This window comes from Chiroxiphia lanceolata, chromosome 6, assembly GCF_009829145.1.
Source record: "Chiroxiphia lanceolata isolate bChiLan1 chromosome 6, bChiLan1.pri, whole genome shotgun sequence".
Classification (NCBI taxonomy): domain Eukaryota; kingdom Metazoa; phylum Chordata; class Aves; order Passeriformes; family Pipridae; genus Chiroxiphia; species Chiroxiphia lanceolata.
The window spans coordinates 29,993,451-30,009,339 of record NC_045642.1 but is presented as its reverse complement, the minus strand read 5'-3'; the positions used below and the strand labels follow the sequence as shown (position 1 = coordinate 30,009,339).

Here is a 15,889-nt window from a genome sequence, read left to right as displayed (position 1 = left end):
ACCAACTTATTTCTGACATGTTCCTGAAAAATTCCTTGCTTCTCCCATAAATCCAAGACATATATAAAGAATCTGTTTTCAGTCTTAAAGCTAAAGACAAGCATCAATTTTAAAATCTATTTTTAAAGCAAATTGCATTTAATTTATAATATTAAACTGAAGTTTTTAAAGTGCTGACATCCTTGAGAAAAAGAGAACACTTCATTTTTTGGTGACTAATGATGAAATGTTTTCTAAAGGTGACTGAGCATAGCATGAAGAGTCCTAAATATATTTATTAGCTTATTAAACATAATTAATTTAATCTGGTTGCTAATATTGGCTATGACTTCACAAGTGAAAAGCACTTTTGGTTAGCTAGACAGTTACTTATGAAAGAACAAAAATTCAATATTAAAATATATGCAGCTCACTGAATAATCATGTTATTTGTCAGACAAGCCGAAGAATCATCATTGAAGTGCTCCCTAAGTGTCAAATTGGGTAATATACATAATTAGGCCCCTTTGATTAGATATGTGCCCATGGTAACAGCTGCACTCAAGATCCACATATTAGTGCAGCCTTGAAATAATCTTCAAAGGTATTGATGGCAACAGAGCACTTCTGAAGCTTCATTGGGGAGGCTTTTGGAATATAACCTACACACCAATTTTCTCTGTTCCTCTGGTTATTCTTTATTTTATCTTATTATCTTCTATTTTTAAAACAATGCATGCCTTGGTTCTCAAAGGTGATATACTGCTTCCAGGAAGTGTTGCTACACTTTTATCCCTAAAAGGAAGATTTCTTACTCATCTGCATCATATTTTAAAGCCTAAAGCCTTCCTATATTTAGGGATGAAACCCAGCAATTGGCAAGGCTGCTGCAAGCTGTTTCTAGGAGGTGGCAACAATCATTACCTGAAAGACAGCCTATCTCAGATCCATTCTTCTCTCTCAGCCCAGGACAGCCCAGTGATGGATGAGGTCTTCTGGATGTTCCTTTCAGTTTTTGCAAAAGCCTTGTGAAGAAACTGCAAGGTCTCAGCAAGAAGACTGATTTTGCATCAGATCCAAGCCTCAGAGAGCCTGCAAGCCCTGAGCTACTGCCAACCCACAGGGAATGAGTCTGAAGGGTACAGTTTGGCAACAGTGGAACCCAAGAGAGTGTTTAGCTGTAGATGCAATATGAATTGTTCCTGCAGTTTATTTTTACATGCTTAGAGGGTGAATGAGTTTGGAAGATTCGGAGAGAATCAGAAAATTAGCAGAATGAATTATTATTGGTTATTTAGACAAAATGAGAAATATATTTCCTGGTAGAACATTGTGTGTCCAGGGATGATGAGAGGTGCTTTTGCAGAAATGCTGGTGGGGAAATATTTAAAAGAAGATTTTTTTCCCCCAGTAAGGAAGAGACCAAGATACAGAAAAGTTCCCCGATATGGAGGCACGAGGGAAAGATTGGTCTGTAGCAGGGAAACCTAGGCAGGAGATGCTGAGAGTCTGGCAGGAGAGGAGTGTGAAGCCCCATTCCTGGCCAGTTTGGTTTGGAGGGCTAAGGTGTATGTGGCTAATCTTTTCATGTCAGCTATCCCACTGTGCAAGAGAGCTATAGTGTACCCCTATGAGGACATTTCACCTGTAGAAACAAGATAGGACCTGGCACCAAGGGACCCTATTTGGAAACATGTGGTGGAGACAAAATCAACACTGAAAAACTGTGAAAAATAAATGTACAAAGATGTTCTAGGATGTCTTTTAGCTTTTTGAAAGAAGAGGGGTATCCTAAGCAAATGGGTAAACAGAACAGCCAGAAAGCTTTGGTAGGCATGGGAGGAGCACAGGGGAAGACTTTGTTCCCTGGTTTAGCTGCTTCTTGGCACAGTAAATGGGAGCACTTTCTCCAAGGGGCCAGTGACACAGCTAGCCATGTTTGTAGCCTTCAGCTGCATGGCAAGAACACTGAAAGTAGTGTCCATACAAAGTCATCAAACTGTTACTGGATGCAGCATTAGGATCTCATCTACTGAAGCAAAAATAGACACATGGGCATGCAGTACATGATTAAGAGCATGTCACCTTTCTCCATATTAGTGTGTTTTTAACCACGCTCAGTGGACAGGATCATCAGAATATAGATTAACATTACTGGTCAAATTATATGAAAGTTGTGAAATTTCTAAACCCTTCCCTCTTTTCTCTAAGTAAGTGCTGGTTTTAACATTGCTTCTCAAACAAGGAGATTATTCAAACCAGTTTCTCGTTAGTCACATCATCACCAAACTATGAGGTCTGAAACAAGTCAGACCACAGCCTGTGTCTGCCCTAATTGAGAATAGGAGGAATCTAAAGGGACCTGGATTGTGTGCGAACCCTGTGGGGATGGTAGTGATGGCAGTGCCAGCCCTAAACATTCTGTTTTTAAGGTATCTCGTGGACATCCATTGCTTATGTTTGACAGTGCACTTGTACTGGGTATTCCCAGGCACATGGGACCTTCTACAAACTGAAGGGCATCCTCAGGTCATGGGGCTGGAGGCCTAGCAGCTATATGGGTGGTGAAATCAGCCTGGAGAGAGTCCCGGAGTGTCACAGGGATGTGCTGTGCATGTGAATGAGAGTGTTCACACACACACGTGTTTATATGCAATATTGGTCCCTCCTGTGATAAATGGGTCTAAGTGAAGCTTTGTGAAATTTTGAATTTCTGTTTTTCAGAACAGAGCAAACTGTGGCAAAAAACCAGGAAAAATTGTTTCCTGGAATTAAAACAGTCATGTTCAGAAATGTTTCCATGTTCCGTTTTGACATTTTCTGGATCAAAGTGAAGTATTTTGACATTTGTGAGGTAGGAATGTTTTGTTTCAATTTGTTGAACTGACATGAAACATTTAGTTTCGAGTCTGCTTAACATTAAAGTAGGCAGCGCCTTTCCTTGGGTTTGGGTCCCATTCTCTCCTCTGGGCTGTGCTCCCTGGGAGCTCTGCCCAGCTCCCATGAAGCTTGGGCCAGGTCCATTTTGTTCTCAGTGAATGCAGCTCAGCCGCAAGCCCCATGCACAGGAAAGAAGAGAGGCCTTTTTGGGAAAATTCATTTCAACGCTAAACTCAATTGAAATGAAAAATTTTGGGACAGTTGAAGCAAAGCGCTCCGTTCCAGATCACCTCCACAAAACACCATTTCTTGTCAGCAGCATCCCTGAATTCCCAGAGGCACTTTCTGTGTTGCAGAAGCTGTGCTCTAATTAAAAAGGTCACCCAGTGAGTGCCTGCATAGGTTTTGATGTGATCTGATCTACACCAATAAGCTCCTGGGGGTCTGCAGACTGGCCCCCTGGACTTAGCGACAGAGCTGCCCTTTAGTGTCGGTTGGGCAGATTTCCTGACAAGCTAAAGATCCCCACTCATCCTCTCAGAGGCTAGCTGGGGCCAGGCAGCCTCTGGCTTGGCTGTCCCTGAGGAAGGTGAGTGGGCTGCAATAGGGACAGGAGTTTCTCTTGGCAATTCGGCAGACTCCTCTCTTTTCTGGAAGTGGTTGTAGGGTCTTCCTGGGATTTCTCATTAATTTTACCTAAAAGTAAATTCAAAAGTTGCATTGGCTCATTCTCAACAGCTCTCTATAAGACCAGGCAGGTCCTACGACTTTCTGTGAGGGATAATTGAATCCCTTGCCCTCCCCCTTTCCTGGGCAACAGCTTCAAAAGATCTCTGATTTTGCCCAGCAATCAAGCAATCTCATTTGCAAAACAACTGCAATGGCCCTGCAAAAGCAAAAGGACAGCTCCTTTGTTAAATAGTGCCTTTTGGTGACACAAAAGAACCATAAAGGTGATGAAGCTGCAGCCGGGACAGCCGCGTTTCCTGGACTGTGCAGCCTGGCTTCCCTCCCCCTCCCGGCTGTAATTTCAGACTCCGAGTCTAAGAATTATGCAGGGCTCAAACCCAGGGAGAACAAGGTGCATTGCAACTATTCTTAGCTCCAAAAATTATTCCTGGCTTTGCTTTGAAATCTGAACCAGGGTTAATTTCTCTCCCCCTTCCCCCAGTCTGTTTCCTCTCCTCTTTCATGTACCTATTTGCATAGACTGTCATCGTAAGAATCTCCATTAAAATTGAAAGCCTCCTTCCTGCATGTCACCTCTCGCAGCCCCCTTCCGCTTGCCCTGCATGACTTTTGGAGGGCTGGAGAGCAAAGGTCCTGTGCTAGCATCGCCTCCCGAGCCCTGCATTCCCCCTGCCCTCAGTCCTGCTCCTCTGTTGCTATAGGAACATCCATCAACTTGGGAGTGCCAGAGAAAAAGAACAGAGAGTTATCTTAATTATTTAATGATTGATTAATATATTTTTATAGAGCACTTCAAAACCATGCATAATTTTATGAATTGTTTATTAGCTGGGCAAGTGGTATAATTTACTGAACATCCTCCACTCTCATTGTTTTCAGTGGGAGGAAAAGTCGGTAGGCAGCTTGCAGGTTTTGTGATAGTTACATTACTAAGTGTACTAGTAGTTCTGCTTCAGGGAAATAATTTAAGTATGAGCCTTTGCTTCATGTTTCGTAGGCAGGGCTGCTCCCAACACCTGCCACTGAGGTTACTCAAATGCCTCCATTGTAAAGACCTATGTTCAGCTGGTTTTTGGCAGGTTTTACCCATCTGGAAAGAAGGATTGTGCTTACTTCTCCTTGAGGCTGAATACAGAGGGGAGGCAGAGAGTGCTTGCAGCTGGTGGTGCAGCATGGCTTGTTGGTACAAGGAGCCTCCTGGCTCACTGCTCCTCTCTGCTGAGTGACTGTGGTTTTGTTAGGGGGCCTTGGAGGCTTTTGCTAAAGTTTGTGTGCTTTGTGCCTGTAGCAGCAGGTTGGAAGGACAGTATAAGCAGGGTCTGTTGTCCGGGTGAGGAAGGGTGGAAGGAGGAGCATGGTGCTGGTGTTATGTGTGCTGCCTTGTTCCCATGTCCAGTTGAGTATGTCAGCTAGAGTAACGTTTGCTGCCCATGCTGGTTGTAAATCCTGGTCTCTGCCCCGCCTGACCCAGGTAAGCTGCTGAAGCCAGCCTGTCTTTGCTCTCTTCAACCTCCCCAGGACCTTCTTTGGGTCTGACTTTCCTTGATGCCTGACTGCTCTCTGGCTTCCTCCCTCTCCTACTAACAAGCTGAGATTGTCCCACAGTGGGATGCAAAGTAAATGCAGACTGACCACCTGAAGAGCTCTGCAACACCAAGCATGGGGTGAGTCTGTGACATGCAACACACACTGCCATATGTGCTTGAGAACTGAGACTTGCAGTCAGAATGCCTTTGCTGTGAGCTGTCACATACTTTGCAGAACCGTGCTGGTGCTCTTGGAGAGGCTGCTTTCCCCAGGTAATGCTTGTTATGAAGCACTAAAGACCTGTGATGCAATGGGCTGGGTGTTGGTCAGGTGTGTGATGTATGCAGCTCCCTAGCTTTTAAGAGGAAGTACAAAATGAATAAGGAGACTTGCAAAACAAAACAGATTTACTTTGGATTCACACCGGTATTTAGGAGGTATTAAAGCCTTGTTCATTTTAAGGACTCTTGGACTTCTCAGCCCCTGTGAATCCATCTTCTTTAGAGCAATCATCCCATAAAGATGCCTTCATATATGGCAGCCACCCTTGAGGTTTTTTTCTGGATTTTAAATATGGATTGTTGCAGAAAAGTCTTTGCTCCACCTGAAGAAAGCAGTAGCAGGATTAGGTTGTTATTCTGTAGTAGTTCAGCACTAGAGGGGGATGTAGCACGTGCTTTCCAGCACATTTCATACATGCATGCAACAATATTTTACAGTGGTGTTTATAAGGAGGCTGTTTCTATAATTGCCAACATGAAGATTTTTGTCTTGCAGGGGCAATTTTCTTGCACAGGATAAAAATCAGAGAGGCTGCTATTTGCCGAGACATAAAAGACTGTGCTTGTAGTCAATTAATTTTGTTATGTGTTATGTGTGTCTTGGATATTGGGGCCTCAGAACTTCAGGCAATTCTCGTGTCTTTTTTTTTTTTTGGTGTGTCTGACATGAGAAAACAGAGGCTGTTCTTTAGCTTGGCTGTAGCTCTAGTCCAGGCTGTTGGCTGGAAGGGTCTGAGCTCTGCCCTTCTTACCACGGTAGTGCCCTTCTTGCTTGTGGTATTGAGTCCTACAAGTGGCTGAAAAAAGATATAAAGCCAAATCCACCCAACTTCACTTGCTTGGAAAGTCGCATGTTCTCAACAAAAATGGCTCTTTGACTTTGAAGACATCTGAGTAATAAAAACCTGTTGTCCACTTCATGCACAAGTAAAACACTTGGAAAAAAAAGCTGCTGCCTTGAGGTTTTGTAGAAGCTGGTCAAATTTCTGTCCTCTTCTCTTGTTTTCCTCCTCACCTCCAGTGAGCTATTCTCATTCCACGTTTTACTCAGTTTACTCAACAGTGCAGAAGTGTGCCAGCATGAGGAGACTTGCTAGCCCATTAGGCCAGGGAATTTCTCCTGGTGTGTTTGGGTATGTTATCTTGGGAGAAGATACCATAGCTGGTGTATGCTACATATATGCACAAACATGGCTGTAGTAGAAAGTGAGAATGTCACTTGCTGAAGAAAACTTGTATTCAGGCCAGTGCGTAAAGACTGTCACAGATCTGAATTTTGCCCATTTGCTCTGTGGGAGATCTTCCTGTGTGCCCCTGTGTCCTCCTCTCCTCCTTGTACCCTGGACATTGCACGGGGCTGCGGTTCCCACCTCGCACTGAGGGCTAGCTAGAAAAGATGTCCCCATTCACATTTCCACATAGAAATTTTTCTTTCCCTACTTTTAGTGCCTGTAATTACCTCTTTACTCCAGTGCCAGCAATCTTCCATCAGGCATCATTATTAACAGAGAGAAAAGGCAAGGGGAGGGAGGGAGAGAGAGAGAGCGCCACAAAACTTAATTTAATCGCAGCACCCCATGCTCAATTTAACAGACACAACAGCTCAGAATGGGGTCCCTGTGCAACGGGAGGGCAGGCAGTGGAGCGTCCCTGGAAAGAATTAATTGTGGATGACAATGTGTAAACAGTGCAGATGAATAGGGCATGCAGGTGTGAGGCACCGGGGCCATCCCGGGGACTTTTTCACACGAATTTCAGCTCCTTCACTGCTGACCTGCTCCCGAAAACGTGATTAGTGTCGGCGTTGGGAAACCATTCAGGGTGTCAGGATTTGGCACATATTAACTAGCCCTGGGGGAGAGGGGAGGGAGCGCATGGGGACTATGAAAGGAGGAAGTCTGGCGGACAAGGGGATTGTTAAAGGGCCAGAAAATCCTCATTGCTCCGAGGCGCCCTTGCTGCTTGGAGGAAAATGGAAGAGAGCTGAAGCAGAATAGAACTCCAAGGCACCCTAGTCCTTACTGAGCTATGTGGAAAACAAGGCAACGCATTGCGGAATATTTTTCTCAGAATGTCATAAATATTAGTGATGTTTGTATTAATGACTTTTTCTTAGCGGTCACTTTCACAGTTCTAGACACTTCAGCTTGAGAGATAAACAGTCAAAACAAGCAGGAAAGTTAATGACACAGCAGCACTGAGAACAGGAAATATCTCCTGCATAGCATATGGATGTTATTCAGCATGCAAAATCCCACTTCATCAATATATACTCTATACGTACAGTGATACAGACGGGGGTTGTATAATGGGCCCAATTTACCAAGCATGAGGTTAGACACTCTTAAATTATGTTCCCTGTGCCAGCCTGGCCCTCTGCATCCAAACAGAGGAGTTACGTGCAGAGAGTAGACTACGTTACTGATGTCTTTTCCCACTCATGAGAATGATGCAAGGGGAAGGACAGAACTTGATGAGGACTACCATGAATACCAGTGCCTCCACTGGACTCTGTTATGCTTTTTCTTCTTTGCTGGAAATCCTTTCCCTGCCTGTCTTGTGACTTGGGCAGCATGGTAGGGGTGCTGTGTAGGTGCCTACTGAGATTCTTAGCTTTTCAGTCCCTTCCTAGATCACTGCAGCCCAAAGGCTTGGGCCTCACATAATGTAGCAAAAATAAAAGTTATTCTAAATGTAAACGTACCTATGGATGTGAAGGTGAGGTTGAATTCTTGCTGGCCTGGTGATGAAAAAGGGTATTGCCATTGGTGCTGATTTGGCGGTGCAGACATCTGTGTGGGAGGCAGGATGGACCAGCCCCTTCCTGGGCTGTTCCTGGTTGGAGAGATTAAATAGGTGGTGAGAAGGGGACACAAAATATCATCACAGAAACCTTGAAGGCCAGTATACCCAGGAGAAATCACACCTCAGATTCAGAGTTGCACTTAGTCACTGTTGGAAAATTAGCTACCTATTTTGCTCACTAGCCCACACGTTTGTGACAGACTAGTTCAACATCCTTTTGAGGAAAGTCTGATGGTGGCTATCACTGCCTTCAAGGGGTATTGAAGAGCTGAGGTCACACAGGGAATTTCCATGCTTTGGCAGTGGAAGTCATGCCTTTTGTCCTAATTGTGGCAATTGTAGATGACTTTTCTGGTAAATCATAGCAATGACTATGTGGGAAAGGTTGTATGCTCAGTTAAAATGTTGGCAGAAGAGGAAAATTTGTTTGCTGTTAAGCCCAGTGATATCTAGATTCATAAGAAATAAGAAATAAGAAATAATGGCGTAGGCTTTATGCAGTGCAATCCTGCAGCTCTTGAGCCTAACAAGTTTCCCAAGAGCAGGATACCCAGCTGAAGCCATTCATCTCAATTCTCTCTGTGACTCCAGAGTGTTCAGCACCTCACTTATTTGACATGCCATCAGCAGGGATGAACAACAGTTGCTTCATTGCCAGCTGCTTGACTGACTGCTGTTTCCAAAAATGATGATCAGTGCTACTAGAATTCCTTCCCCTGGTCTGCTCCCCCAAATGTTCCTGCCTCCCCACACCAAGATATCTGCCCTCTCAGAGTGCAGCTATCCCTGTGAAACTGTATGCTGAAAGGCCTTCCTTCCTATGAACTGTACAAGGTAGTTCTTTTAAAAACCATCAGAATTAAGTTAATTCTGTAATGGCTGTTCTTGCCAAGATGAATGTGATATTTTCCAGCAGAGTGAGTTAGCTTTGTTGCCCCAGACAAATTCCAAGATACTGGCTTTCTGCAGTTTTCAGGAGAGGGTGTTGCATTTGCTGCAGTATGGCTGTTTCTCAGGGCCAAGTGCTCCTCCTTCTTTTAAAGTCTTTTTTTTGTTTGTTTGTTTGTGGTTTTTTTTAATTATTATTTTGAGAGATATTTGCTCATCTTTCCAATTTTGCTTTTCAAGGAAGAATAATGTGCTCACCAGTTACATAGCTGGTAATTTATTCACTGGAAGGGAGAGGGCTGCAGGAGCCAAAGAGATCAGCTCCACAGACACCTGACCTAGGGACTAGTGCAGGACTGTCTCCAGGTAAGCTCTCTATATCCTACACTAGGAGCTAACTGTTCCCTGATATACCTACAAAGACTGGCTTCTCAGTAAGGCTGCAATACTTCATCAGCCAGAGGACCCAACAAATGTTCTTCATTTGTACTTACACTTGGATCACTGGATCTTCACTTGTACTATATTTAAGCCATTAGCTGCTATAGAACCAAAAAAGGCATTGTTGAATTGCGTTAGCTCAAGAGTGGAGGAGATGGGGCTAAGGGAAGGTAAGTAATTTGCAGGCAGTGAAAATGGGACAGTTGAAGAAGGTGAGGATGTGGGTCCCCAGTCAGTCGTGCTAAACTTAATACCATAGCTCTAGCTCCAATTTCTACAGAATCTTCACATCATGCTAAATTGATATTGCACACAAAATATGCTCCTGTGGTGACAAATTGCTCTTTCTTGTAAGGATCTCTGACTAGTGCAGAGGTTCTCAGTCCTGATGAGAAATCAGAGCAAGAAGGGACTCTGGAAAGTTTAGAAACTGCACATGGATGTACCTCTTCTCCAGCCAGCTCTAATGCTGTCTGTGTTACCAAGCATGGGATCAGAGCCTGGCCAGGGTGGTGGTGAAGGGGCTGGGCTTCTAGGCACTGTGACCTTTGCAAAGGTGCCGGTCAAGTTATGGTGCAGGTGGGAGGATCTACTGCCCTTCCATGCTGCAGAAACCCTTACATACAAGCTTATTGTGACTGTGAATTGAGTGATGGATTTACCTTCAAAAATCTGAACAGTTTACATCAGAATTCCTGATGGTATTCCTAAAATTATTGTGCAGTTCGTGTTGCTCTTCTTACTGCTTTTCCCTGACATCAGCTGTCCTTTTTCAGGACTGTCAGCTTGTTGATCAAGCCTAGACTCGAAAGCCTCCTGAGCCGTGTCTTATGATCCATCCCACTAGTTAACTAGGGGAAGAGGTCTGCTCTGGAGGCAGATGTAGCTGAAAATCAACTTGGCTGCTTGACATTTCTTTTTAATGTGAGAACGTAGCTTGATGGGACAAAAAGAGAAAAGTACTCTTCCCCCAAACCAAGGCAATAATATTGAAAAATCTCTATAACAGTGAGGAATAAAAACTCCAGGGTGGCAAAACAGATTTTGCTTACAATTAAATAAGAAGTCAACTGGATCGATAGTTCAAACTGTGTAGAGTTCTTAATGGTGGTTCATTTGCCCCGCTCTGCTAAAGGCCCCCAGCATTCTCTTCGTTCTCACAAACACTTCTGCAGTGGATATTGGTTAGCATATCTGATGAATCTGATGATATGGAGTCCAGCTTTGCACATGTTTCTGTTCAAGAGGAGAGTATTCAGCAAAATACTTACCTTCTTTCAGCCCTCTGCAAGTGTCTGGGCAACATGGAGTTTTCCAAAGTACTCTTAGATACAGAATCTGAGTAACTTGTTTTCCTTGTGGTGAGGCTGGAGCAAAAGATGCCTTCAGAAGAGGTTACAGCAGAGGGCAAGGAAACAGGAGCTCTAAAGTGAGATGGAGCAGTCTGCCTTAGGAAAGAAGAGCTGAAACTCTGGGTGCACAGGGCTAATGGCTTCTCTACATGAGGTCCAAGCGAGGACAAACCCCTGCCAGGGGAAGGAGACCTGGGAACATGGAGAAAAGGCTGTGAGGGTAAATTCAGTGCTCCGTATTCAGGCCAATGAGAGATGTTTCACAGCTTAATCTCCACAGGGTCATTCATCACCTTTTCTTAGCTGGTCTGCTCACAAGTAGTGCTGGTGTGGCTGCACCACAGAAATGCAGTGGTATGGCAACACCAATATGGGGAAATTACGAAAAGCCAAGTCTCTGCTGGTTGGTGGGTGATCTGAGGTACAGTGAATGAGATGTTGTAGAGCTTGAATACAAAATATATTTCTCTTTAGTTGGAGATGAGCTGACTAATTTCAGTATAATAAGTAGATATCAAACCTTCAGTCAAAGCTCAGATGAAGTAAATTCTGAGTAACTTGCTTTTTCCTGACAAGTTTTTGAAATCTGCATTTATATCTTCTGCTGGGAGTGCTTGCAGAACTGCTAACTATCACTTCAAAGAGTATATTTTGTATTTCCTAATCAAATGCCTGCACTAAGGCAGGGGAGATGCAATGCAAATTATTTTCCTGGAAGACACTCGAGTGCAGACCATGAGTTTGAAGGTAAACAAGGCACCTTCTTTGGTGCCAGTAGTTTGTCTGTATGAACTGAACTGAAAACAAAACCCAAAAAAATCTGAAATCCTATCTGTTACACAGTGGTGGGCTGTTACTAATGCCATCTGATCTGGAACAGTCACCAAAGTGGTTATGCTGGGATGCTCAATCTGTCTGTCCCGATGTTTACTTGACAACAAGTGAAAGCTCCTTCCTGCACTGCCAACCCCTATCCTTTGCCTGGGGTGGAAGCAGGTCTGATTCTGCTGCTATGGCCAAGAAACACAGGGTTTGGTTCATTGTCTGGCTCCAGCTGCAGTGGTCAAGCGTTAGAGCTGCTTGACAAATATGCCCAGACACATGAAATTACATATCTTAATATTAATTTCTGTGTTTCTTGATGTCTCTTTTTGCCACCTTGCATCTCCATTTCCATTCCTCAATCAAGAGAAACAACCTGCACCTAATTACTTTTTCCTCTTTAGTCCTAGTTTTGCCATATCCATTCCCGAGTTTGTTATTTCTGACACTGCTAGCCAGGTTATCTCAGACTTACGTGCTATTATGGGTATGGTTACCAGGCTCACTGGTCCTATTTCCCAGAATGCCCCCAGTGCTCCACTCCAGCTGTGTGGTTCGGCTGTTGCTCACACACATTCCCCTTAACCACATGAGGGATCCAGCTAGCCCTCACAGCACCACCTGTAGCTTTTGCCAGCTTCTCACAATATTCCCTCTCACATTCAGCTTTCCACGTCACATCCACTCTCTTGCCTGCTAGCTTTCAGAATCTTTCCAGGTAGCTTAACCTCAGGCCAGGGCCCAGCTGGCAGGTTGGTCCCTGCAGTGCTAGCCCTATCCCCATCCTCCAGCCTGCAGCATTATTATTTGCTTGCAAATGATCCATATGAGGACTATTAATATATTTATTAGATGACAAATATAAATCATTACTGAAAAGTCTTACCTTTTTGAGGATATATGATAAGAAAGTCAAGGCAGAGGGCCTGTCTGAGCAGTTGTATGTTCGGTTTTCCAGCTAATGCCAAAACTCATGGCTGTTCAATAACAAAGCAGGCTCAAAGAAGGTGGTCGTGAAATGTTTGTGGATGTCCTTCTATGTTCCTTGGCAAGTCTATGGTATCACCTCTAGTACCGTGAGGGTGGTGAAACGATTCAGCTTGGCTGTTTCTTTCACACCTTCAAGAATGTGTGAGGTGTCATTTTGGATCTGCTAAGCAATGCTGGATGCCTGCCCAAATCAAATCGCTGGCCGTGGGAACAGTTCAAGTCCTTATGAGAGAGACTTGGGAGGAGGAGGTGAAAGCAGCCATGAGGTATTCCTTGTGTCTCTGCCCTTCCCCCAGCACTTCATTTTTGCACCTCTGCTGAGCCCCAGTGGAACCAGGGCAGGGGGATATCTTCTCTATTCAGGAGTGCTGGGCAAGATGAAGATACCTGCAGCCATGCTGCTCTCTCCCAAGAGGGCCACACTGCTGCAGCTCTGCTCTCACCCTCCTACCATCCACCTGCTTGATTCCAGCTCCTGCTGGCAGCAGCAGAGCTCTGCCTGGCACTGCTGGGCTCTTTGTGCCCTGGAGGTTGGCACACCTGGGTAAAGATCCTTTACTAGATGCGCTCTCGTGAATCTTGGGCACGAGCACCACAAAAGGTTGTAATAAGGTAAAAAACTTGTTGTGAGGCCACAATGTGACAAACGAGTAGTAACCCACACCTCGATATAATGGGTCTACCTTAGGCTATTCTTTTCTACCTTGAGAACTAAATGAGACTATCCTACCTGTGAATGCCCATTGGATTTGTATCAATCCATAGGCTCCGACTGGACTGCAGCAGCATCACTTCTTAATTCTTCATGTTGCAGACTAAACTCCTTCTGGTTTGGGCCTATTAGAGAGTAAGAGCTCTTTGGACAAAAACTGTTTGACCTCTGTTTGCATGGTAAGATTTTTCACCTGTAATTATCTACTAAATGTGTTGGGCTACTGTGTACCCTAAGTAAGAAGAGCATAATTTATATTGCCTACTTTAAAAAGCCAGAGAAATTGGATTATTTTTTTTTTCAGAGAAGATAATGTTTAGAGAGAGAGGGAGACACTGATATATCTGAAAATATCTACTAACAGAAATACACAGAAACCTCTGTTTAACCACAGCAAAGAGTCTCATTCTCTCCATGTTTCGGGCACCTTTGTCTTCCTTTGCATATATGAAAGGTGAAGTATTTGGCTAATTCCCAACCGAGATTGCACACCCAGAATTCCACCCAGCTTCTCTGCTCCAGTTGTGCGTGCAGTTTTACCTGCTTTGTCAATGAAGGCACTGGTGGGCTGTGCAGCCTTGGTTGGTGTTAATGCTTGGCCTCAAAAATTTGAGTGGTAGGTGTGGTGGCCACACTCTGGGATGACTGCAGAAAGTTTGGCTGAAAACTGTTTTCCTGAAAAATATGTATCAGTCCTCTGACAGCATATGCATATATGCCATTCTCTTGTGCTCTACCAACTAAACTTACCGAAGAATCAACCTTTCCTTTGATGCATGGTGCCTGACAACGTTCTTTGAGTCATATTCAGGAGACATGACTACTACAGACAATTAGAGAGAGGGCATTTTTACAGCAGGCCTGATGGCTTGCACTGGTATTCAGGGGCCACACCAAGAGACCAATGCCAGTATTTGACTCAGCTGGTACTGCCAGAGCTGAGACAGCCCTTCAGTTACCCCAGCCAGGGATGCCCTCTCTAGGCATTTTGGAGCCCAGAAGGGACTTCTAGGCTGATTCAGGTACCAGGGATCACCCCACCATAGTAAAAAGGTATATGTTGCACATGTAAGTGGAGAATGGCTGTTTCTTGCTGCTTGCAGTGGAGAGGAGCTCCACTGCTGGGCAGCTGGCACGTGAACAAACTCTTTTTGTGCCTCGAAGGTTGCAGAAGGGTTGCCTGTGGTTCTAATATAATGCCTGACCAAAGCTTTTTTAGTAAATGGAGAGCACTTGGAAAGCTTTGTTTCAGGCCTGAGGCAAAAATAGCTCATGCTTTGGGGAGAATGTGCCTGGCCCAGAAGCCATGGAGGTCCTTCACAGGAGTGGGGTAGGTCCTGTGCCCCCAGTCAGTCCCTGCACCCACATGGTTGTTATCACTATCACCTTCTTGCACCTTCCCCAGTAAGTAGCTATGTGGAAGAGAGGCCCCTTTGGCTCTGCTGGAATGACGTGGGAGCGTATTCCTCCTGCAATAAAAGAGCATTTCTGCAGCGCTTCATGACTGTATGGGTCAGGAAAGATTGTGTAATGAGCACATTTCAGGAGATTTGCAAGTTCTGAGGAGATCATTGGCATGTCACCCAGGAGGTCTTCTCTTTAAGTCAAGTAGCGTGTGCTGTGAGGACTCTTGTTTTCTCAGCAGGAGTGGGAGCAGCCTTTGGCAGAGCTGCCATTTGCATTGGGCTCTGGCATCCACCTGCAGTGCAGTTAAGGCAGGTATGTTTATTTGGGAGGCATTTCTACACACACACAGAAGGGGTGCTTGTACACAAATCTCTCTCTTCCTCTCTTATGTGGCTGTGTTTCTTTGAACTGATCCAGTATCCCACTGAATTGGAGGTGGGTAAAGCCTACAAGCCTACTCATGAGAGTACCAATTTGCACGAGCATGCCCTTGTTTTGAGGCAGCCTTTTTTCTATCTCCTTTTGTATTTTTCGGTATGAAAATACTGCATACACTTTGCCCCTCTGAGGTGTTCCTTGTGATACAAGAATGCATCTCTGTCAGTGCTTTATACAGCCTCAGCACCTAAAGAAGCAAAGGACAAGCAGTGGGGGTTGATGGCGCTCAGCACTCTGCTGGGAAGTCTTCTGGATGAGCCTCATATGCTGCAGTCTCTCTTCCTGCTCTCCACTTCATCCCCAGTGTGTATTACACTTGCCCCAGCTTCGCAGAGATAATTTGCACTCTCCTAGTTCATTAGCTGCTACCCCCTCCTGTCCATGGGCAGAAAAAAAGCCCTTACTGTTCAAAAGAACACATGCAGCAATCATTAATGCTGACCCTAATTGTGCCAATTCAAACCACTCAATAGCTCTAATTAAAACCTCTCTTCTGCAGGGCACTGAACAGTAACAAAACTGTCACCCCGAACAATCAAATCATGGAGCTAAGAAATTTTTTTCCCCTGTTGTGTTCAAATGTTGTTGCTGCTGTCGAAAGGGTCATCTGAAGGGATTAAGTATGGGGCTTTTGTAGGCTGCAAAGTGTGTAGGGGGATATCTAAACCCAATCAATA

At 44.6% G+C, this 15,889-nt stretch overlaps 1 long non-coding RNA gene across 1 annotated transcript in view; it reads left to right on the top strand.

The window, feature by feature from the left end:
* Positions 1-15,889, top strand: part of LOC116788733 — a 33,193-nt gene that overhangs the window by 10,343 nt on the left and 6,961 nt on the right. The window contains exons 5-7 of the long non-coding RNA XR_004357749.1: positions 944-2,833; positions 5,068-5,213; positions 9,291-9,416. This is a non-coding gene — a long non-coding RNA (uncharacterized LOC116788733). The remainder of the gene's footprint in view (positions 1-943; positions 2,834-5,067; positions 5,214-9,290; positions 9,417-15,889) is intronic.